The sequence below is a fragment of the Bufo gargarizans genome, chromosome 4 (genome assembly GCF_014858855.1).
Source record: "Bufo gargarizans isolate SCDJY-AF-19 chromosome 4, ASM1485885v1, whole genome shotgun sequence".
In the NCBI taxonomy this organism is placed as follows: Eukaryota; Metazoa; Chordata; class Amphibia; order Anura; family Bufonidae; genus Bufo; species Bufo gargarizans.
In genome coordinates, this window is record NC_058083.1 from 212,669,092 (window position 1) to 212,693,189 (window position 24,098).

Consider the following 24,098-nt stretch of genomic DNA (forward strand, 5'->3'; position numbering starts at 1 on the left):
CAATGCGAATGCTGATGGGCTATCTCGCCAAACAGAGCTGAAAGAGTGACTAACATGGACATCCCCAAGTGGACCCATAGAGGGTGTCACCGGGTCTGCCATCCTTTAACTAGGGGGAGCTATGTGACAACATGGTCATCAGTTTGAGTTAAATGTGTATTGGTGTTGGATATGTGTAATTATGTTATACTCTGTAACTTGTTATCAAAAGACTGTCAGCACTTTGTTATCGCCCATTGTACTCTGAAAGGGCTCAGGACAATTACATTTTCACCAGGCTCCTGCTAGGGCTGTCTGGATCTATTTTTGCAGGTGGATCCCTGTGGTGTGGTGCAGACAGAATGTCTGGGGAGGGGAAGGGGGATGTGATGGGATTACAGTTTCATCTGATCACTTTCTGTACATAAGTTTGTGCAGTTGCTCAATAAAGCAGACTTTATTTCACCTACACTGAGTCTCGACCAGTGACTGGGGAAATTGGCAGCTATAGATCAGTGGTTTGCAATATCTCCTGAGTAAGGCCTCATGCATACGGCCGTTGTTTGGGTCCGCATCTGAGACGCCGTTTTGGCAGCTTGGGTGCGGACCCATTCATTTCAATGGAGCCGCAATCCGTGGCTCCGTTCCGCGGCCCTGCAAAAAAAATATAACATGTCCTATTCTTGTCCGCGATTGGCGGACAAGAATAGGCATTTATATTGCCGGCGCCCGTTCCGTTCCGCAAATTGTGGAAGGCAACACGGGCGCCTTCCTTTTTTTTTGCGGATCCGCGGTTTGCGGACCGCAAAAAACGGCACGGTCGTGTGCATGAGGCCTAAGGAAGAATACAGAGGTGAACATACTCTTCCTGAGTACTGGGGGTCCGTCATAGCTGTTGGTCCTTTTAACTACTGGGATGTTGTCTTGCTACAAAGCTTGCACATATGATAGATTTTTATCTTTGCTACCTAATTTTCTACTGTTATAAAACTTTAGAAAGTACCTTTAATATAAATACAATTTGCAAACTTAGTTGCTTTAAGCCAAGATTATGTATAAGTAAAAAGCTCCAAATGCAAATGAAATTTTGGCATTGCCTTTTGCCTGTGTAAGTACTATAGGCATTAACTATGTTTGGGTCTCATTTCCATTGTGAACAGTTTTTTCTGCTTCAGCATTAAAGGTTGGGTTATCATAAATATATTCCTGTACATGATTGTCAGGTTCTGCTTGATTAGAGTAGATCTTTTGGTTCTGAGGAGGCCATGTTGGGTCATTACAAAGCTCTCTTTCTAATACTCTATACTGACTCCTTGACTTGTACTTAAAACAGGATTTGATGATTAGCCACATTCTTCGGTTTTCAATAAATCCATCCTGTAAGACAGTAAAGCATATTATTGTTACTGCTGGTAAATGGTATGTATCCAGAGATGGTTTCTATATATGCATAGATTTGCCAAGTGCATTCTCTGCAGGACAAGGCTAATACCAGTTGGAGGAAACCAAAAACAGTTGTATACAATCTCTATTGAACCTAATGCACATGGAACTTCAGTTTGTTACCTAGCAGTAGCCTTGTGCTACCAAGGGGAAGCTGTCAGCAGGATCAACCCTATAAACCAGGTCTAATGCTTTGGATGACTGTTCCAGCTGATTAAAAGATTACTTTTTGTCCCCCAATTCTCTTTGGGCATTCAGAAAAAAAATAGTGCTTTAAAGAGGACTTTTCACCACTCCTGACACGTCTGTTTTAATAGCTTCATGCATTCCCCATGTAATAACAATTCTGGAGCATCTATTCTTATGGCTCTATGATGTGCCATTCCTTTATTATTTCTACTAGTTCTGAATGAATTGCTAGAAGTCTGCAGTAAGGGTCCATAGGGGTGGTAACAGGTAGGGGGGGGCGCGCCTCCACAGACTCAATCTATCCAATCAGTGCTGTCATTTTCAGACTGTGCAGGTACACACACCCTGCACGATATGCACACTCTTCTCTCCTTGTTCTAGCAATCAATAGCGATCTCAGCACTCAGAACCCAGCAATCAAAACTTTTAATATGTCTCTATGACCTAACAATAGTTTTCTAGAAACTCAGTGATCCTTTAAGTGCATTGAAGACATCAGATTACAACTTATACAGAATAATGAAAATCCTCCATTATTCTCTATAGAAATCTCTATATCACAGTTTAGTGCTGCCACCTAGTGGCCTGAACTGGAATATACTAACACTAAGCCTGGAAGCCTAGTACAGGCTGCGGCTCATTTTTAGAACAGGGCGCTTTCCCTGATCTCCGCTGGGGGAAGGCGCCTCTGAACAGAAAGCCTGCGCTTCCATTTTTTAACACTCTCATATGCCGTGGTGACATTTGACAAATGCCACAAGGGGGTCCACTGAGATTTATCGCCCAAGGGCCCACATGAACCTGGAGCCGGCCCTGCATGTAGCCATACCATTAGACATTTTGCAAAAAGTTATGCCATGGATTTCCAATGGCAGATTAAGTCTTACACGCTTCAAGCTCCAAGACCCACCAGTATTTCCCACCTATGTTCCAACCTATTTTCACTCAGCAACAACTTCTGAGAGCAATCCTTGGAACATGGATCACTTTCCTGCATCCTACACCTCATTAAAATAACAGTGCAAGATCTAAGATCTACCTTAGCCTTTGTTTTTTTCTAAATAACCTTCTTAGGCCTCTTGCACACAAACTTATTTTCTTTCCGGTGTCCATTGTGTTTTTTTTTTTTTTGCGGACCCTATGCGGAACCATTCATTTTAATGTGTCCGCAAAATAAACTGAAGTTACTCTGTGTGCATTCCATTTACGTATGTCCGTATTTCCGTTCCGCAAAAAAATAGAACATGTCCTATTATTGTTGTCCTCATCACGGACAAGGATAGTACTGTTCTATTAGGGACCAGCTTTTCCGTTCCGCAAAATACAGAATGCACACGGATGTCATCCGTATTTTTTGTGGATCCGTTTTTTGTGGACCGCAAAATACATACGGTCGTGTGTAAGAGGTCTTATTCTGATACAATTCATGCAAATCTATGGTTTTATATTGGACTTCATCATTGTGAAACTATAAAACCTATGCCTTCTGCCATTTTGTGTCACGGCCTTTGGTTTGTGCTGTGACACTGTTGCCACACTTGTGGTCGCCCGCGGCAATGTGTTACTGTGAGAGCATGCGGTGGCAGTGTCTCAGCCTTCTGGGTGATTGCCGTGACATGGTTGCCACGCATGCTGTTGCCGGTGGTAACGTGTGGTTGGGTATGCTTGTGTGTGCACTTCCCCTTTAAGTGGCTTCCTTCCTCTGTCTGGTGTTGGAAGGGTTTACTCCCTTCCTAGTGTTTTGTGAACACTGGGTTTGTGTGTGTTTGGGTGTGGCTGCTTGGGCTATTTAGCCTCTGCTGGACGCCTGAAGCTCAGTGTTCCTCCAGCCTTGGTGTATGCTAGTGGTTCACTGTTTACGATCTGTCCAGTGACTGCCACCCTTGTGGTCATTGTTGTTATAATGGTGTCTCTTTCCCTCCTTTTGTTTGTGTGGGTTATGTTCAGGGTGTTGTATGTCTTGTCTTGTGTTACATGGCTGGTGATGTTTGGTGTCCAGCATGTTTGCTAGATATTCCCCTGTCTCAAGTTTATTGCAGCTATGGGTGTCCTGGCTTCCTGTGTGGTTGTGGTTTGTGCTGTGTCCTTAATGTTGGTGTGGACAGCAGCACTTGTGCATGGGTTCCAGTCAGTGTGTCTGTTGCAGGTAAGTGTGTTATGGGTTTCACTTACCTGCCAATTCCATATGCTGTATGTGTTCCCGTCTACTTGCAGCCTGGCCACAGATAGAGACTCCTGCTCCTCCGTGACTGGGATGAACAGGTTGTCTCTTCCCGGCTCCTTGGTGATGGATTACCAGGGGGACTCAGGGTCTCTAGGAATCCAGAGTATGACCCGTCCTACCATCGGGGTCCGCTCATACGGTGAGGAGTCAGGGAGAGGTTTAGGGACGATGTAGGAGGTGACCTGCTCCCTTATTACTCCTTTTGGCCAGGCTGATATCCTTTTACCCTTTGACACCGCACTCCCCACCGTGACATTATGTTTGCTAATAAAGCTTTGATTTACTGTGAGAGGTTACGCTAATTACAGTATATATGATACACATATGTGCACACATATTTTGTGAGTAGTTACAAAACCTATGTTCATAATATATCAGATCTGTCAAATTTATCTTGGGAATTAGAAGATTAAGAAACTTTTCTTAAAGGGATTCTGTCACCTCTCATAACACAAATTCAGATTTTAAACCAGTCATGCTCCACAGATTACCTTGAATCGGCTTTGCTATCCTATACTGTAATCCGTCCAGTAGTTTTGCTGAAAAACAACTTTTATAATTATGCTAATTAATCCTAAAGGTGCCCAGAGGGGCGTTATGTTCCACTTTGTGTGCCCAGTAACGCCCCCCTGCAGTGCCCAAAACGCCTTCCTCCTGAATCCCTAACCGCCCACAGCGTCTTATCTCTCTCCTCCCCCTCCCTGACGGCCGAGCGAAGTCTTGCGCAAACGCAGTACCCACTGAGGGCTGCGCCAGTGCGATTTGCTGGAGACTGAGGGAAGAGCGAGCATCGGACGTCACTGGGCTCGGCGCATGCCCAGTGACAACGATGAAGCTCCTCTTCCATTTGGATATCTTCTCTATTAACTTTCGATGTTCTTTTCTGAGCCTACCATGTTGATCACGTTATCTGCTAATCAGGGTTCCACGCCGGAGAGGGAGCATGGGAAAGAGAGACCACATCCAAGGGAGATCTATGGATGAAATTTAATTGTGATCGAACGGAAATATGGGAAAAGTTATTAATGCAGAGGAATCGAAGGAAAGGAGGGGGCGCACGACAATTACCCACTCCCGACTCGGGGAGGTAGTGATGATAAATAACAATACAGGACTCTTAAGATGTTATTGGAATGATTAATAAAAAATTATAGGGACTGTCACTGGGGTATTTAGGATTTGGAAACCTTAGCTAGGAGAGCCCCTGCTGCAGCTTTGTTGACTCTAGATAACTTCTGCCTGATCGCACTTCACCGTGATGTCCACAATCCATTTGGTTATCGGCGAATCAGGGTTCCACGCCGGAGAGGGAGCATGAGAAAGAGAGACCACATCCAAGGGAGGTTAATTTGTTCAAATTAAATATGATCGAGCGGAAAAGAGGGACAAATTATTGAAGCATCAATTAAAGAATAATTTTAGAAATTTAATTCCCTGTCACCTATGCAGAGAAGGGGTTTTGTATACGGCAAAATTGGTAAAATGTCACCTTGTAACAGACGATTTTTTTGAAATTTAGATCCCTATCACCTATGCAGAGCAGGGGTTTAATCACAGCAAAAATGGTCAAATGTCACCCAAGAATGTAACAAATTAGTGACATTTTTTTTACCTGTCTACTAGGTAACAGTGGCATATCACACCCAAAAATCTGTGAATTTTACCTGAAAATGTAACAGACAAATTAGTGAAATGTTTTTACCTGTGCACTAGGTACAGCCGGGGTATATCACACCCAAAAATTGGTGAATTTCACCCAAATATGTAACAGACAAATTAGTGAAATGTTACCTGTCTACTAGGTAGAACAGGGGTATATCACAGGAAAAAATTGGTGAATTTCACCCGAATATGTAACAGACAAATCAATGAAATTTCTTTACCTGTCTACTAGGTATAGCAGTGGTATATCACACCCAAAAATTGGTGAATTTCACCGAATATGTAACAGACAAATTAGTGAAATGTTACCTGTCTACTAGGTAGAGCAGGGGTATATCACACCCAAAATTTGGTGAATTTCACCCGAAAATGTAACAGACAAATTAGTGAAATAAAATAAAATAAAATACGTACAAATAAAAAATAAATAAAAATGGAGAGAGATAGACCAGGCACTCTATATATGTTATCAAGGATGAGATTTTTATTTCATACACATAAAATAAATAATTAAAGCAGCATAAACCATTGAACAACAATATTAGAGTATAAAATCATATATCATAAAATGTAGCAGCAATGGTATCAAAGGACAAGCAACAGCATCCAATGTAGCAACAATGTGGGATAACAAAGTGGAGGGGCACACCCCCGAAACGCGTATGGGCTATACCTTGCACCGGCCTGCTGGCAAAGAGTCTTCCCTGGACTTGAATTTAATTTCGGAACTATAAAACAACTCTGATGACGCATGGTCCCACGGAGTGTACAACTCGCTGATGATACAAGTCACAGTCAGCTGATATCCGCCAGACCATCAAGTCGGCGTCCAGAGAAGCGAAACGACCAGACTAAGGTAATAGTGCATTAGCGACTACAAATAGGTGGGACGCCACCACGAATGCTCACTGCATTTACCCGCTGGTCTTCCGGTCATATTGAAAAGACTGGTAATCCACTTGTCTATACTGACAAAGAACTATAAGCGGTATCACGCACATTTAAAATCCTTTGGATTCGGAATCACCCATAAAGTGCGACTTTCTGCTGACACTAGATAACATTACCATTCAAATGGATGTATAAATGCACATTCAGATTGCGGTTTTTTCGCTGGATTGCTGTTTGAATTTTTAGCAACTGCCGCGATTATCCCACACTGTTGCTACATTGGATACTGTTGCTAGTCCTTTGTTATCCCACATTGTTGCTACATTGGATACTGTTGCTAGTCCTTTGATACCATTGCTGCTACATTTTATGATATATGATTTTATACTCTAATATTGTTGTTCAATGGTTTATGCTGCTTTAATTATTGATTTTATGTGTATGAAATAAAAATCTCATCCTTGATAACATATATAGAGTGCCTGGTCTATCTCTCTCCATTTTTATCCATTCATCTGTGGCTGGGTGGGCCACTTAGACCAAGAGCACCTGATCCACATTGTCTAGCTGAAGTGATCCACAGATATTTTCTCCTATCAAAAATAAATAAACTTGATTTATTAGGTGGAGGTCCATATGGAGTAGGAGTTTGAGGAAAGGTAGGTGGAAATGCCGGTTGGGGAGAACGAGGTAGCCAACACAGGTTTTTGGTTTTAATTTTATTTTTTTAATTAGGGTACACTTAAAAAGAGTGTGAAATATCCAAAATACAACAATGACCAATTGCACTGTAGTATAACAATGGCTGGTTAAGGCCGGTATACAAACCAGATTCCCAAAAAGTTGGGACACTATACAAATCGTGAATAAAAACTGAATGCAATGATGTGTAGATGTCAAATGTCAATATTGTATTTGTAATAGAACGTAGATGACAGATCAAACGTATAATCCGAGTAAATGTATCATTTTAAATGAAAAATACATTGATTCAAAATATCACGGTGTCAACAAATCCCCAAAAAGTTGGGACAAGTAGCAATAAGAGCCTGGAAAAAGTAAATTTGAGCATAACGAAGAGCTGGAAGACCAATTAACACTAATTAGGTCAATTGGCAACATGATTGGGTATAAAAAGAGCTTCTCATAGTGGCAGTGTCTCTCAGAAGCCAAGATGGGTAGAAGATCACCAATTCCCACAATGTTGCGCAGAAAGATAGTGGAGCAATATCTATCATCATCAACTGTGCATAACATCATCCGTGTGGCATGAGTGCGTGTGGCATGGGCAGCTTGCATGTCTGGAAAGGCACCATCAATGCAGAAAAATATATTTAGGTTCTAGAACAACATATGCTCCCATCCAGACATCATCTCTTTCAGGGAAGACCCTGCATTTTTCAACAAGATAAGGCCAGACCACATTCTGCATCAATCACAACATCATGGCTGCGTAGGAGAAGAATTCGGGTACTGAAATGGCCAGTCTGCAGATCTTTCACCTATAGAGAACATTTGGCGCATCATAAAGAGGAAGGTGCAACAAAGAAGGCCCAAGACGATTGAACAGTTAGAGGCCTGTATTAGACAAGAATGGGAGAGCATTCCTATTTCTAAACTTGAGAAACTGGTCTCCTCGGTCCCCAGATGTCTGTTGAGTGTTGTAAGAAGAAGGGGAGATGCCACACGGTGGTAAAAATGGTCTTGTCCCAGCTTTTGGGGGATTTGTTGACACCATGAAATTCTGATTCAACATATTTTTCCCTTAAAATGGTACATTTTCTCAGTTTAAACTTTTGTTCCGTGATTTATGTTCTATTCTGAATAATATATTAGAAGTTGGCACCTCCACATCATTGCATTCAGTATTTATTCACGATTTGTATAGTGTCCCAACTTTTTGGGAATCCGGTTTGTACATGTCCGTACTTTGTGAAGAATAGACAAGTCCTGTGGGATCCTTGCCTGGTTAATTTTAATGAACGTGAGCTTGTCCACATTGCCTGTGGACACGCGGCTGCGCTTGTCTGTGATAACACCCTCTGCCATGCTAAACACACTTTCAGATTTTACACTGGCTGCAGAGCAAGCCAGCACTTCCAAGGCGTAAAGGGCAAGCTCAGGCTATGTGCCCAATTGGGAGACCCAGAAGTTGAAGGGGGAAGAGCCGTCATTCAGTAAGTGTAGGCGTGTGCACACATACTGCTCCACCAAGTTGGTGAAATGCTGCCTCCTGATAAGACGTTCCATATCAGCTGGTGGTGCTGGTTGTTGTGGCATGCTGACAAAGCTTTTCCACATTTCAGCCATGCTAACCCTGCCTTCTGAGGTGCTGGCGGTGCCCCAGCTGTGTTGGCGACCTCTGCCGCCTCCTCTGCCCTCGCCTTGTGCTTCCACCGTGCCCCCGCTGTCAGGTGGGAATGCCACCAGCAGCGTGTCTACCAGCGCACGTTTGTACTCGCACATCTTACGATCACGCTCCAGTGACGGAATTAAGGATGTTAAGTTGTCCTTGAAACGAGGATCCAGCAGCGCGGCCACCCAGTAATCAGCACAAGTTAAAATGTTGGCAAGACAATGCTCATGTGTGCCAGGCTGCCCAGAGGCAACGAAAAGCTGTCCTCTGTGGGAGGTGCATCGTCTGTGTCCTCTGTATCCCCCCAGCCACGCACCAGTGATGGCCATGAGCTGGTTTGGGTGCCACCCTGCTGTGAACACAGTTCCTCCTCCTTCATCTCCTCCACCTCGTCATCCTCCAGAACTGTGCCCTGGCTGAAAAATTGTGTACCTACCGTTTTTGGGTGCAGAAACCCACCCTCGGAACCACTTGTGAATGACTGGCCAGAAACCCTATGAAATGATCCCTCTTCCTCCACCTGTGTCACATCCTCTTCCATCATCGCCAGCAGCATTTTTTCAAGGAGGCATAGAAGTGGGATAGTAACACTGAGAACAGCGTTATCGGCATTGGCCATGTTGGTGGAGTACTCGAAACAACGCAACAAGGAACAGAGGTCTCGCATGGAGGCCCAGTCATTGGTGGTGAAGTGGTGCTGTTCAGCAGAGCAAATCACCCGTGGGTGCTGCAGCTATAGCCTGCTGCTGCTTGCACAGTCTGGCCAGCATGTGCAAGGGGGAGTTTCACCTGGTGGGCACGTTGCATATGAGGCGGTAAGCGGGAAGGCCGAAGTTACGCTGTAGCGCGCTGACAGGCAAGCAGCAGCAGGGTGAGAACGCTGAAAGCGTGAACAGACAGCCCGCACTTTATGCAGCAGCTATGACATATAATTTTTACGGAACCTCTGCACCACCAAATTCAGCACATGCGCCAGGCAAGGAAAGTGTGTCAAACCAGCTAGTCCCAGAGCTTCTACAAGATTTCGCCCATTATCGCACACCACCAGGCTAGGCTTGAGGCTCACTGGCACCAACGACTCATCGGTCTGTTGTTCAAGGCCTGTCCACAGCTCCTGCGCGGTGTGGGGCTTGTCCTACACAGAATGTAAAATAAGTTTTAAAACTGCCTGCTGTCGTTTACCCCTGGCTGTGCTGAAGTTGTTGGTGAAGGTTTTACGCTGACCGGATGAGGAGCCGGTCGAGGATGAGAAAGCAAAGTAGGAGGAGGAAGAAACAAGAGGCAAATTAAAGCGCTTACTGGCCTATTTCAGTCCAAAAAGAAAAAATATATACACTTCACTGGTGCACTTATTTGTGGCAAAAGTGTTTATTGGCCTAGTTCAGTACAGAAAGAAAAATATATACGCACTTCACTGGTGCATTTATTTCTGCTAAAAGCGTTTAGTGGCCTATTTCAGTACAAAAAGAAAAATATATTATTAGTTCTCTTCTGCAGTTATATGTGTTGAATGCGTTTAGTGGCCTATTTCAGTACACAATCAAAAATATATACGCACTTCAGCACTTCAATGATGCAGTTATTTTTGGCAAAAGCATTTACTGGCCTATTTCAGTACATAAAAGAAAAATATATATGCATTTCACTTCTGCAGTTATAAGTGGTGAAAGCGCTCAGTGTCCTATTTCAGTACAAAAAGGAAAAATATATATGCACTTCACTGTTGCATTTATTTGTGGTGAAAGAGTTCAGTAGTAGAGTTGAGCAAACACCTGGATGTTCGGGTTCGAGAAGTTCGGCCGAACTTCCCGGAAATGTTTGGGTTCGGGATCCGAACCGTACCCGAACTTCGTCCCGAACCCGAACCCCATTGAAGTCAGTGGGGACCCGAACTTTTCGGCACTAAAAAGGCTGTAAAACAGCCCAGGAAAGGGCTAGAGGGCTGCAAAAGGCAGCAACATGTAGGTAAATCCCCTGCAAATAAATGTGGATAGGGAAATGAATAAAAATAAAATAAATAAAAATTAACCAATATCAATTGGAGAGAGGTCCAATAGCTGAGAATCTGGCTTCACGTCACCCACCACTGTAACAGTCCATCGTCATATATTTAGGCCCCGGCACCCAGGCAAAGGAGAGAGGTCCCGTAACAGAGAATCTGGCTTCATGTCAGCAGAGAATCAGTTTTCATATCATAGCAGAGAATCATGCTTCACGTCACCCAACACTGGAACAGTCCATTATCAGATATTTAGGCCCAGGCACCCAGGCAGAGGAGAAAGGTCCCGTAACAGAGAATCTGGCTTCATGTCAGCAGAGAATCACTCTTCATATCATAGCAGAGAATCATGCTTCACGTCACCCAACACTGGAACAGTCCATTGTCAGATATTGAGGCCCAGGCACCCAGGCAGAGGAGAAAGGTCCCGTAACAGAGAATCTGGCTTCATGTCAGCAGAGAATCAGTCTTCATATCATAGCAGAGAATCATGCTTCACGTCACCCAACACTGGTACAGTCCATTGTCAGATATTTAGGCCCAGGCACCCAGGCAGAGGAGAGAGGTCCCGTAACAGAGAATCTGGCTTCATGTCAGCAGAGAATCAATCTTCATGTCATAGCAAAGAATCAGGCTTCACGTCAGCCACCACTGTAACAGTCCATTGTCATAAATTTAGGCCCCGGCACCCAGGCAGAGGAGAGAGGGCCCGTAACAGAGAATCTGGCTTCATGTAAGCAGAGAATCAGTCTTCATATCATAGCAGAGAATCATGCTTCACGTCACCCAACACTGGTACAGTCCATTGTCAGATATTTAGGCCCAGGCACCCAGGCAGAGGAGAGAGGTCCCGTAACAGAGAATCTGGCTTCATGTCAGCAGAGAATCAGTCTTCATGTCATAGCAGAGAATCAGGCTTCACGTCACCCACCACTGTAACAGTCCATTGTCAGATATTTAGGCCCCGGCACCCAGACAGAGGAAAGGTTCATTCAACTTTGGGTAGCCCCGCAATATAATGGTGAAATGAAAATAAAAATAGGATTGAATAAGGAAGTGCCCTGGAGTACAATAATATATGGTTAAGGGGAGGTAGTTAATGTCTAATCTGCACAAGGGATGGAAAGGTCCTGTGGGATCCATGCCTGGTTCATTTTTATGAATGTCAGCTTGTCCACATTGGCTGTAGACAGGCGGCTGCGTTTCTATGTAATGATGCTCCCTGCCGTGCTGAATACACGTTCAGACAAAACGCTGGCCGCCGGGCAGGCCAGCACCTCCAAGGCATAAAAGGCTAGCTCTGGCCACGTGGACAATTTAGAGACCCAGAAGTTGAATGGGGCCGAACCATCAGTCAGTACGTGGAGGGGTGTGCACACGTACTGTTCCACCATGTTAGTGAAATGTTGCCTCATGCTAACACGTTGCATATCAGGTGGTGGTGCAGCTAGCTGTGGCATGTTGACAAAACTTTTCCACATCTCTGCCATGCTAACCCTGCCCTCAGAGAAGCTGGCCGCGACACAGCTACCTTGGCAACCTCTTGCTCCTCCTCTGCCTTGGCCTTGGGCTTCCACTTGTTCCCCTATGACATTTGGGAATGCTCTCAGTAGCGCGTCTACCAGCGTGCATCTTCCTATCACGCTCCAGTGCAGGAAGTAAGGTGGGCACATTGTCTTATTACCGTGAATCCAGCAGGGTGGCAACCCAGTAGTCCGCACACGTTAAAATGTGGGCAACTCTGCTGTTGTTGCTCAGGCACTGCAGCATGAAGTCGCTCATGTGTGCCAGGCTGCCCAGAGGTAAGGACAAGCTGTCCTCTGTGGGAGGCGTATCGTCATCGTCCTGCGTTTCCCCCCAGCCACGCACCAGTGATGGGCCCGAGCTGCGTTGGGTGCCACCCCGCTGTGACCATGCTTCATCCTCATCCTCCTCCACCTCCTCCTCATTCTCGTCCTCCTCGTCCTCCAGTAGTGGGCCCTGGCTGGCCACATTTGTTCCTGGCCTCTGCTGTTGCAAAAAACCTCCCTCTGAGTCACTTCTAGGAGACTGGCCTGAAAGTGCTCAAAATGTCCCCTCTTCCTCCTCCTTCTCCTCCTGGGCCACCTCCTCTTCCATCATCGCCCTAAGTGTTTTCTCAAGGAGACATAGAAGTGGTATTGTAACGCTGATAACGGCGTCATTGCCACTGGCCATGTTGGTGGAGTACTCGAAACAGCGCAACAGGGCACACAGGTCTCGCATGGAGGCCCAGTCATTGGTGGTGAAGTGGTGCCGTTCCGCAGTGTGACTGACCCGTGCGTGCTGCAGCTTAAACTCCACTATGGCCTGCTGCTGCTGCTCGCACAGTCTGTCCAGCATGTGCAAGGTGGAGTTCCACCTGGTGGGCACGTCGCATATGAGGCGGTGAGTAGGAAGGCCGAAGTTACACTGTAGCGCATACAAGGCGAGCAGCGGCAGGATGTGAACGCCGGAAGCGCGAACAGACGGCCCGCACTTTATGCAGCAGCTCTGACATGTCGGGGTAGTTGTGAATGAACTTCTGCACCACCAAATTCAGCACATGCGCCAGGCAAGGGATGTGCGTCAAACCGGCTAGTCCCAGAGCTGCAATGAGATTTCGCCCATTATCGCACACCACCAGGCAACCACTCGTCGGTCTGTTGTTCTATACCCCGTCACAACTCCTGTGCAGTGTGGGGCCTGTCCCCCAAACATATGAGTTTCAGAATGGCCTGCTAACGTTTACCCCAGGCTGTGCTGAAGTTGGTGGTGAAGGTGTGTGGCTGACTGGATGAGCAGGTGGAAGAAGAGGAGGAGGAAGCTGAGTAGGAGGAGGTGGCAACAGGAGGCAAAGAATGTTGCCCTGCGATCCTTGGCGGCAGAAGGACGTGCGCCAAACAGCTCTCCGCCTGGGGCCCAGCCGCCACTACATTTACCCAGTGTGCAGTTAGGGAGATATAGCGTCCCTGGCCGTGTTTACTGGTCCACGTATCTGTGGTCAGGTGGACCTTGCCACAGATGGCGTTGCACAATGCACTCTTGATTTTATCGGATACTTGGTTGTGCAGGGAGGGCACGGCTCTCTTGGAGAAGTAGTGCCGGCTGGGAACAACATACTGTGGGACAACAAGCGACATGAGCTGTTTGAAGCTGTCTGTGTCCACCAGCCTAAATGACAGCATTTCATAGGCCAGTAATTTAGAAATGCTGGCATTCAGGGCCAGGGATCGAGGGTGGCTAGGTGGAAATTTACGCTTTCTCTCAAATGTTTGTGAGATGGAGTGCTGAACGCTGCTGTGTGACACGGTTGAGATGCTTGGTGACGGAGGTGGTGGTGTTAGTGGTACATCCCCTGTTTGCTGGGCGGCAGGTGCCAACGTTCCTCAGAGGCGGAGGAAGAGGCCGAGGCGGCAGCAGCAGGGTTAAATGCACTAGTATATGGCCAAAAAATAACCACACTATTGATGGTTAAATGCACTTGGTGTGACAGCTTCACCCTGATGTAGGATATAGCCAAAAAACAACCACACTATTGAGGGTTAAATGCACTTGGTGACAGGCTCAGCTTGCCCCTGATGTAGTATATGGCCAAAAAATAACCACACTATTGATGGTTAAATGCACTTGGTGTGACAGCTTCACCCTGATGTAGGATATAGCCAAAAAACAACCACACTATTGAGGGTTAAATGCACTTGGTGACAGATTGCCCCTAATGTAGTTTGACGCTTGTTGATTGGTTGCTTGTGCCAGAGAATGTGTATTATAAAATTGTGTTTTAAGCAACACTTTATAAAGTTGAGAAATTGTAACCTTCTGTTCTGTCCCATATTCCCTATAAATGAATAGACAAATTGGCCACTCTGTGGCCTCATGCTGCAGCCACCTCCACAATCTTTCGTTGTCGTGCCACTCTGTGGCCCCCTCATGCTGCTGCTACCTCCCCAATATCTCTTAATGTTGTGGCCTCCTCATGCTGCCGCCACCTCTACACTGTCACCTTGTCACTCTGTGGCCTCCTGATGCTGCTGCCACCTCCACATTATATCACCTTGCCACTCTGTGGCCTCCTGATGCTGCCGCCACCTCCACATTATGTCACCTTGCCACTCTGTGGCCTCCTGATGCTGCCGCCACCTCCACACTTGGTCATTGTGCCAGTCGGTGGCCTCCTCCTTCTGCTGCAAACTCCAGACTCTGTCATTGTGACACTCGTTGGCCTTCTCCGGATGCTGCTATTGCTGCTGCCGCCACCTCCACACTGTCATTGTGCCACTCTGTGGTCTCCTCATGCTGCCGCAACCTCCAGACCCTGTCATTTGGCCACTCTGTGGTCTCCCCATGCTGTTCCCACCCTCCCCACTTCATGACTGGACCACTATTTTGCCTTTTGGCTTGGCTGACATCATCATTTGTTTGACCCTTCTGATCTGTCAGAAGGAAGGTAAAATGAGATGCACAACAGATCCTGTCTGTGTAGCAGCTGTAAGGCCTGTAAATTGGAATATGATTTGGTAGCCAAAAGCAGAATACATGCAAATATTTCATTCACTTGTCATCTCTGTTTTAGATTCGCTCCAGTTTTTTTTTGGGCATTAGCAATACTGATGGATTATTGAGCAAATGCTGACCGAGTGAAGGCATATGCTCCACAGACAGGATCCGTGGGTTATTGTTCTGATGGATCAGAGGAAGGGCAAATTAATCAGTGACGTCAACACAAACTTACTGCTGACACCCTCTCCACTCTGTCGGAGGGCTCTACTTGTATAAGCGTTTAATAGAACAGGTTCTCTTTACATCTATGTGGAATCAGCTGGCGACGGTGTAAAAGGAGTGCGCTTCTTCTTGGCACTAACATCGACCTGTAAGGTTGAGTTCATACTTGAGTTATTTGATCAGTTTTGGCCCCGTGACTGCAGTAATAAATGAAGTGTGCAGTGATTCTAAGAGCGACGCCTGTCATCTGCATGTCATACAGACTCACAGTATTATTTCACTACCAAAGCAGACTCCCTATGCATGTTACTACAATGTACAGTGTTCTACACCACTATAAAGACTCTTAACAGCCAGGAAATAGCTGTTCCTTAATGTAATTTGCCGCAAATATATTCAGATCGAACCAAATTTTTACCCAAAAATTCGGCAAACCGGCAAATTGAATTTTTGAAAAATTTGCTAATCTCTAATTATATCTATTAGAAATCGAGTGAGTGAAAGCTTTGTTTTTTTACTTTCACTTTCAGCTGGGCACTTAGGAGCTGTTTTCCAGCAGAATAAAAGTGCTCTTCCTGGACATGGAATAAAGGCACAAAGTGCATACATGTATGTCTGGAATGTGTCTGCAATCTTCTGTGGGGCAGTGCTCTTAGTTAAATTGGTGAAAATTAAGTGACAGACTCTCTTTAAACACACACAGTGTTATAAGATTTAAAAAAAAAAGTGTCTTTGGGGAATGTGATGGTGGGCAAGTGGCAATAGTGGCATTAGGCATGCTGCAACAGCTGCCATACAGAATGTGTGCGTTGGAAAGTGGCATGATGCAGGCCGCAGTATGCAGTAGCCGTACACAACATGGTCATAGGCAGTGATGGTCAGTTCGCAGTGTTCGCCAGCAAACAGAATCGGGCTGACATCTTTAGTAATGTAGACTCACCCGTCCGGTGTTGCACAGGTAAGTCCTTACCTGTGCCTGTGCCGCAAGCCGGTTTGAAATCAAATGCGGTCACCGGGAGCAGACAGTTCCAAGAACAGCCGCCGGGGGCCTTCATCGGGCTGTTCTCAGAACTGCCTGCTCCCAGTGACTGAGTTACACAATGACCGAGTCTGGAGGTGGCGGCAGCATGAGGAGGTCATAGAGTGGCACCAAGACAAAGTGTGGAGGTGTCAGCAACATGAGGAGGCCAGAGCAGCATGACAACGGGAGATTGTGGAGGTGGCAGCAGCATGAAGAAGCCTCAGAGTAGCACAAAGACAACGTGTGGAGGTGTCAGCTGTATGAGGAGGCCACCGAGTGGCACACTGACACAGTCTGAAGTTGACAGCAGTATGAGAAGGCTACTTAGTGGCACAATGACCGAGTCTAAAATTGGCAGCAGCATGAGGAGACCACAGAGTGGTCCAATGACAGAATTTGGAGGTGGCGGCAGCAGCAGCAGCAGCATCAGGAGGCGGTCACAAAGTGGCACAATGGCCGAGTCTGGAGGTGGCAGCAGCATCAGGAGGAAACCACAGAGTGGCAAGGTGACATAGTGTAGAGATGACAGTAGCAGAAGCAGCAGCATCAGGATAGCACAAAGTGGCAAGGTGACATAGTGTGGATACGGCAGTAGCAGCAGCAGCATCAGTAGCATACCACAGAGTGGCAATGTGACATAGTGTAGAGATGGCAGTAGCAGCAGCAGCATCAGGATACCACAGAGTGGCAAGGTGACATAGTGTAGAGACCGCAGTAGCCGCAGCATCAGCATCAGGAGGATACTACAGAGTGGCAAGGTGACATAGTGTGGAGATGGCAGTAGCAGCAGTGTCAAGATACCACAGAGTGGCAACCGGCAAGGTGATAGTGTGGACACGGCAGTAGCAGCAGCATCAGGAAACCACAAAGTGGCAAGGTGACATAGTGTGGAGATAGCAGCAGCAGGTGGATACCACAGAGTGGCAAGGTGAAATAGTGTGGAGATGGCAGTAGCAGCAGCAGATTCAGGAGGATACTACACAGTGGAAAGGTGACCAAGTGTGGAGATGGAAGTACCAGCATCAGGATACCACAAAGTGGCAAGCTGACATAGTGTAGAGATGGCAGTAGTAGCACCAGCATCAGGAGGATACCAAAGAATGGCAAAGTGACAGTGTGGAGATGGCAGCAGCAGTATCAGGACACAGAGTGGCAAAGTGACATAGTGTGGAGATGGCAGTAGCAGCAGCAGCATCAGGATACCACAGAGTGGCAAGGTGATATAATGTAGAGACAGCAGTAGCAGCAGCAGCATCAGGAGGATACCACAAGTGGCAAGGTGACATAGTATGGAAATGGCAGCAGCAGTATCAGGATACAACAGAATGGCAAGGTGACATAGTGTGGAGATGGCAGTAGCAGCCACAGCAGCATCAGGAGGATACCACAGAGTGGCAAGGTGACATTTTGTTGAGATGGTGGCATCAGCAGCATCAGGATACCACAGAGGGGCAAGGTGACATAGTGTGGAGATGGCAGTAGCAGCAGCAGCATCAGGATACCACAGAATGGCAAGGTGACAGTGTGGAGATGGCAGTAGCAGCAGCAGCATCAGAATACCCCAGAGTGGCAACTGGCAAGGTGACAGTGTGGAGATGGCAGTAGCAGCAGCATCAGGATACCACAAATTGGCAAGGTGACATAGTGTGAAGATGGCAGTAGCAGCAGCAGCATCAGGAGGATACCACAGAGTAGCAAGGTGACAGTGTGGAGATTGCAGCAGCAGCATCAGGACACCACAGAGTGGCAAGTTGACAGTGTGGAGATGGCAGTAGCAGCAGCAGCATCAGGATACCATAGACTGGCAAGGTGACATAGTGTGGAGATGGCAGTATCAGCAGCAGCATCAGGAGGATGCCACAGAGTGGCAAGGTGACTTAGTGTGGAGATAGCAGCAGTAGCAGCATCAGGAGGATACCATAGAGTGGCAAGGTGACATAGTGTGGAGATGGCAGTAGCATGCATAAGTTGATACAGGGCTATGGTGCCAACATTTTCACCCTGGCTAAGCTTCACCCTCTGCCCACATATTATACATATGGCCATGTTAACCTGCTCCGGCGGCTTAACAAAAAATTGCCACACTAGGTGATTTTTTTCCCCCAACAGTCCGCACTGACTGACTGCTACCACTGCTGCTTCCATGAACACCTGCACCACTACTTCCCGGGCAGGTAGGCGTCTGCAAAGCAGGTGGACTACCCCGGGCACATTTGGCTCCCGACCTCTCACTGCTGCCACCCTGCTGACTCCCAGCCATGCTTTCAACACAAATAATCGCTGAAGTGAGCTGTAAATATATTTTTCTTTTTGTACTGAAATATGAAATAACACATATAACCATTGCACTGACTGACTGCTACCACTGATTCTTCCATGAACCCCTGCACCACTACTTCCTGGGCAGGTAGGTGGCCGCAAAACAGATGATCTATCCCGGGCACATTTGGCTCCCAACCTCCCACTGCTGACTCCCAGCCATGCTTTCAACACATATAACCGCCGAAGTGAACGGAGAATATATTTTTCTTTTTGTACTGAAATAGGACACTAAATGCTTTCAATATATATAACCGCCGCCAACGTGAACAGAGAATATATTTTTCTTTTTGCTCTGAAAAATGCCACTAAAAGCTTTCAACACATATAACCGCCGACGTGAACTGCAAATGTATTTTTCTTTTTGTACTGAAATAGCTACTAAACGCTTTCAACACAAATAACCGCCGAAGTGAACTGAGAATATATATTTTTCTTTTTGTACTGAAACACAAATAACACACATAACCGCCGCACTGAATGACTGCTACCACCGCTACTTCCGTGAACCCCTGCACCACTACTTCCCAGGTAGGTAGGCTGCTGCGAAGCAGGTGGTCTACCCCCGGCACGTTTGGCTCCAGACCTCCCACTGCTGCCACCCTGCTGACTCCCAACCAGGCTTTCAACACATATAACCCCCGACATCAACTGAGAATAGATTTTTCTTTTTGTACTGAAATAGGCCAATAAATGCTTTCAAGACATATAACCGCCGTCGACTTAAACCGAGAAAATATTTTTCTTTTTCTACTGAAATACAAAATAACACATATAACCACTGCACGGACTGACTGCTACCGCCGCCACTTCCGTGAGCCTCTGCACCACTACTCCCCGGGCAGGTAGGCTGCCGCAAAGCAGATGGTCTATCCTGGGCACGTTTGGCTCCCGACTTCCTACTACTGCCACTCTGCTGACTCCCAGCCATTCTTTCAACACATATAACCGACGACATGAACTAAGAATATATTTTTCATTCTGTACTATAATAGGCCACTAAACGCTTTCAGCAGAAATAAATGCACCAGTGAAGTGCGTATATATTTTTCTTTCTGTGCTGAAACAGGCCACTAAACCTTTTTGCCACAAATAACTGCACCAGTGAAGTGCGTATATATTTTTTTCTTTCTGTACACTTTCAACACATATAACTGCAGAAGTGAACTGAGAATATATTTTTATTTCTGTACTGAAATAGGCCACTAAATGCTTTTGCCACAAATAAGTGCACCAGTGAAGTGTGTATATTTTTTTCTTTCTATAATGAAACAGGCCACTAAACCCTTTTGCCACAAATAACTGCACCAGATGAATGTGTAGATTTTTTTCTTTCTGTATGCTTTCAACACATATAACTTCAAAAGTGAACTGCTTATATATTTTTCTTGTTTGAAAAGATATAAGCCACTAAAGGCTTTTCAACATAGCACTTGCACCCCAAGAACAAATTGCTGGAATGACAGAGCTGTATAATGGCTATTTGGATCCTCAAATATTCTTTCCCTGCACTTGTAAATCGTTTTTCTACACTGTCCTTAGCGCCTACTGACGTCTCTCCCTGCACTAAGATGCTGTGAAATGATTCCTCCCTAGCCTTTCCCTGCACTTAAAAATCGTTTTGTTCAGGTTTTTTTTTCACAATGAGATTTTTCCAATTGCTGTCCCTAGCGCCTTCTCATGTTTGTCCCTGCACTCAGAACACTGGAAAATGTCTGACTCTAAAATGGCCTGGCTGCTGATTCGCACCACATGGCTGGCTGCTGATTGGCTGCATGCATGGCATTAGCCCGCCTCCCCAGAGTTCTTTGCCCCATGACCTCACATGTGTAGCATTTTAGGAAAAATTGTGATTTGTTAGCACGAAGCGTGAGGAAATTCGCATTCGTTGCAAATCAAATTTATATATATATATATATATATATATATATATATATACTGCTTAATTATATTGAACCCTACAAAAAATAAAGGCTTTCTGTGAAAATGGGCAAACAAAATGAAAGTATTTGCTTGCAGGTTGCCGCTTTTGAGGTGCACATGCATTTCTGATAACAGGCACAGCCAGCCACATGTCCTGCTGTCTCCTCTTTTCTTGTCAGCTGCCCTGTTTCTCTCTATTGTACACAACACACACAATTCTTATTAGTGCAATTCTCACTAGTGCTTTTTTCCTGCCAACATGCGCACTAAAATGGCGAAAGGTGTCTAAAGATTTGGGTTAGTCTGCTGTCCAAAAAATAGCAAAGTTCGGACCAAAGTCTGTTGAGCTGCTGTTAACCTGCGATTTCTGAGGCTGGTGACTCGGATGAACTTATCCTCCGCAGCAGAGGTGACTCTTGGTCTTCCTTTCCTGGGGCGGTCCGCATGTGAGGCAGTTTCTTTGTAGCGCTTGATGGTTTTTGTGACTGCAGTTGGGGACACTTTCAAAGTTTTCCCAATTTTTCGGACTGACTGACCTTCATTTCTTAAAGTAATGATGGCCACTCGTTTTTCTTTACTTAGCTGCTTTTTTCTAGCCATAATACAAATTCTAACAGTCTATTCAGTAGGACTATCAGCTGTGTATCCACCTGACTTCTCCACAACGCAACTGATGGTCCCAACCCCATTTATAAGGCAAGAAATCCCACTTATTAAATCTGACAGGGCACACCTGTGAGGTAAAAACCATTTCAGGTGACTACCTCTTGAAGCTCATCAAGAGAATGCCAAGAGTGTGCAAAGCAGTAATCAAAGCAAAAGGTGGCTACTTTGAAGAACCTAGAATATGACATATTTTCAGTTGTTTCACACTTTTTTGTTATGTATATAATTCCACATGTGTTAATTCATAGTTTTGATGCCTTCAGTGTGAATCAACAATTTTTATAGTCATGAAAATAAAGAAAACTCTTTGAATGAGAAGGTGTGTCCAAACTTTTGGTCTGTACTGTATATATATATATATATATATAGTATATATATATATATATATATATATATATATATATATATATAATTATTATTTTTTTTAACCAGATATTGACATACATTTCTTTGGTTATCAGAGAACATTACCAGAAAAGAGGCATAAGAGGAGGAAACTGCAACTCTCATCATATCCAGACTGTTATTATAGTACATCAGTAGACACTATAGAGAGGAGGGTATAAGAAGAGAGAACTACAACTTCTAGCATGTCCAGAGTGTTATCATAGGGCATCACTGGATATTACAGGGATAGGCATATGAGAAGAGAATTACAACTTCTAGCATATCCAAAATATTATTACAGTACATCAGTGGACACTACAGGGAGAGAGATATAACAGGAGAGAAATACAACTCCCAGCATAACCAGAATGTTGTGCTATCAGAGGACATTGCAGGGAGTAAGTATAACACAGCACATGAGCTCTTGCCCCTCACATTGTGATATCTCACAGGTCCTTCAAAACTTCTCCTCTCTCTTCCTGCACTGGTTACATGATAATGACATTGCTCAGGTCCTCTGCCACCAACTATCTCTCTGCAGTGCTGAGCTACGTATGTTAGCAGTAAAATTAAGTGGGGAGCTTTCCCCTGACAGATAATGACATAGGAGGGAAGGATCAGGCAAAATTAATATTTTCAAACAATCCTTTGGTTCTCTCAGAAGTTTCTTGCAGCGGCTTTCTCCATTTTCCCCACAAAATACACTTACATGTTCAGCCGATCTGAATGTGTATATGTGTGGGGAAGCAGGGAGGGAGCTCGGAGAGATGGACGTTGGCTGCCAACAGTTATTGAAAGTTTATGAGCAATTTAGGGCAAGTAATTTGGAATAGTTGTATTTTTTTCCCAAAAGGATGACAATGAATGGCAGTTCATGACAACCCAAGCAACTAGGAAATCTATCCCTCTATTTTTGGATATTGCTCAATTACATAGCGTCTTCTTTACCATAGAAGATATATTATAAGTACAGTAGTAAAGAAAGCATGGTTTGGACTGTTAATAGAAATATTAACTACCTATAATAATTACCTCAACTAGATATGAAACAACAAAGAGAACAGCCACCATGATTATGGTATTCCACCTCCAGTAGTATGGTGTGCAGACAAGCTGTGCGGAAAAAAAAAGAGTTTTATTTTATATCACAATTGTTTAAAGCAGATCTGTCACTTATGTTTCCATAGACAAAACAAAGCAAAAAAACCATACATAGGTAAAGTAATGTAAGTGTGATGTTTGGAACATATTGATTAGTGTAGATTGAGTAAAAATAATTGCTGAACATACAGTAATTCCTCTTTCAATCAATGGGAGGAGGGAATGTTGTTTTTGTCCCCAATATGTAGTGCTAGCATAGATCCACAAATCCAAAGTTAGAGATGAGCAAATGTCTTAAAATGAGATTTTAAGGTTAAGGGCTCATGCACTCTGCTTTCACCTGGCCGTGCCCATATTGCTGCCCGCAAACAGTGAATCCGCAATACACGGGCACCGGCCATGTGCACCCCGCATCACGGATGTGGACCCATTGGACCCAATGGGTCTGCAATCCGGAAGGTCAGCGCAGAATGGAGGCACAGAACCCCACAGATGCACCATGGAGTGCTTCCGTGGGGTTTCTATCCATGCCTCCACAGTGCAAAAAAGTAGTGCATGCACTGCTTTTTTGCAGTGCGGACGGACCACAAACCCATTCAAGTTGAATGGGTCAGGATCCGTCTGCGGAATCCACATGGATGCTGCCCGTGCATTGGGGACCGTAAATTACACAATTAACGGCCGTGCGCATGAGGCCTTATACTCAAAGGCACGTTACCCTATATAATATATTCACATTTTCTAGTGGTTCTCACCTCCATTATACGATACACTGATTCAATATTCGCAAAATAGACAAATAAATAGGCAGCCAGTTGTGCAATCAGTATAATAGTAAAAACATCTGCAAATGAAAAACATAAAAATATTAAAATGTTGTAATTAGGGTTGACCTAATTGAAGTATCTGAAGTGGATTTCGATCAAAATTTCAGGGAAAACTTGATTCGCTGTAAAGCTGAATTTCCTTGTGCCACGTGGTAACAAATCAAAGGCATTAAAAAAAAAAAACATACTCGCCTCATCCATTTGAGGCAAAGAGGCCATTGTAGCCATCTTGATTGAAGATCACGCATGAAATCACTCACCACGCAAAATTTTGCGTGGGATCTTCAATCAAGATGGCCGCGGTGGCCTCTTTGCGTTCAAATGCATACGGTAAGTATTATTATTATTATTTTTTTTAGCTGAATAACCCCTGAAAGCCCTCATTTTTA

The 24,098-nt window shown here is 45.1% G+C and overlaps 1 pseudogene; it reads right to left on the reverse strand.

Moving 5' to 3' along the window:
• Positions 1–721: 721 nt before the first annotated feature.
• Positions 722–24,098, reverse strand: part of LOC122934686 — a 261,344-nt pseudogene continuing 237,967 nt past the window's right edge.